Raw genomic sequence first — 1,929 nt, forward strand, 5'->3', positions numbered from 1 at the left:
CGAATCTGAATCACTTGAAAAATATTTGGGGGTGCTTAACTTTTTTTCCATGTGTATATATATCCAGGATATGAAAACCAGGATAATAAGTCATGATGATACCACTCTTTCAATGCAGGTAAAAGTCCCAGTTCAGCATCCCGGATGATCTACATTGGTAATCATTCCCTTTACATAAACTTAAAGTAAATAAATTTCCAGCTCATACTAACTTATAAAAGTTTCTGTGTCCTTGAAATGAAAACATGACAAGAAAAAGGGTAAAAAATGTATAGGATTTATTGAACAATTATCATGAAATGTAACTTGTTTAAGCTAGAAGAAAGTTGGGTTCTATGCAGTCTATGGTTCATGTCTGGTTAACACAAAATCATGCAAAACACTTTGGGTGCATTATAAGAGTAGTGGTCAAATTCCACTTCTAAATTGAGTAGTCCAAGAGTTGGTAATGGGTACTGTTGCTTCACCTCTATTCTATAAATTCCAATTAGGGATAGTTACTTGCAGTTAGCTTAGCCAAATTTGTGAAAAAATTCAAACCAAATAAACACAGGCTTAAAGCAAATTTATGATTTTTTTACATACTATTTATAAGAACACCAACTAACACCCTGCAGAAATATTACATGAACATTTAGAAAAGCCCTTAACATTCTTTCTAGTTACAGAATGGTAGAATTAGTAGTTCTTTCAACCACAAAGTGTCTCTGATCAAAAAATAGCTGGGGTGGTTCATATCTTTGATGTAAGTAATTTATTTATGATTCCATTGTGATTGTAATCCTCTAATATTTGTATTCATTATCAAGACACACGGTAGTGCATCGCATGGCCAAAACAACCCGCAGGATGCACTGTGTGTTATTAAAAGCAGTGATAGTTTAGTGATGCTCCACTTTCTGTGTCTCGGAATGTGGTAGTCCAAACAATCATACATTTTCAATGGATGTGCTCTACTGGACCCTTACTTAACATACCAAATTTCAAGGCAATCCATTAAGAATTACATGAGATATAACATCTCCAATTTTGATTTAATTTTTTCCTTTTTTTTTACAGCAAATAGTCATTCATTAGTTAGCTAGGCCGCATATTTTGTTTTACCCACCATCATGCCCCAAGTTGAACAAAAGAATGTAGCCTATTTATCTAACTAAAAACTGTAAAATTCTTATCAATGCTATAAGTGTAGCTACCAGTTTGGCCCCCAATTTTAATTTCATTCCCTTACATCACACACTGAACCTTTTTTGACCACACCTTTTTTTTCACACCTAAGGTGTTTGTGAATCATTTTTTATACTTTGACAATTCTGAATTTACAAAATTAAGAATTGTAAAATCAAATCAACCCCATTCAGATGGTTGGCTTTTGTAAATCTTTAGAAATATTCATTGGATTTTTTTTTTGTGTGAGCCAATAAGTCAACTGTTAAGTCATACATCAGATGGCTTTAGACTTCTCAAACCAGATTTGATATCAGCATGATCTTTCATCCTTTTTTTATTTTAATTGATTAATAGTTAGTACTTATATTAGTGTGCAGTTATCATTTACAATGTAATACTGATGGGTTGATGTGCAGTTCTAAATTACCTAACTTTCAGTTTAGAAATAATAACTTCTGTCTTTCTCACAGACAATACCTTAAAATTCTGACTGATTAGGTTGAACATACTTTCATATGGCTTCTATGATGTATCAACTTGGCTATGGGAGGAGCCTTGTGATTAACACACCACTCAATTTCAAATCTACTCACAACATATTGTATAAATCTTATTGGGAGACCCATGTAGATGTGCTAGCATATCTCAACTTTAGTTTGTATGAAGATGTATTGTAAGTCAAAATACACTGCAGTCAAGTTTCTTGCACAAATATGTACTTGTACATTACATTATGAACACCTATTCAAAATGAATAAC

The sequence above is a fragment of the Limulus polyphemus genome, unplaced genomic scaffold, assembly GCF_000517525.1.
Source record: "Limulus polyphemus unplaced genomic scaffold, Limulus_polyphemus-2.1.2 Scaffold2041, whole genome shotgun sequence".
In the NCBI taxonomy this organism is placed as follows: Eukaryota; Metazoa; Arthropoda; class Merostomata; order Xiphosura; family Limulidae; genus Limulus; species Limulus polyphemus.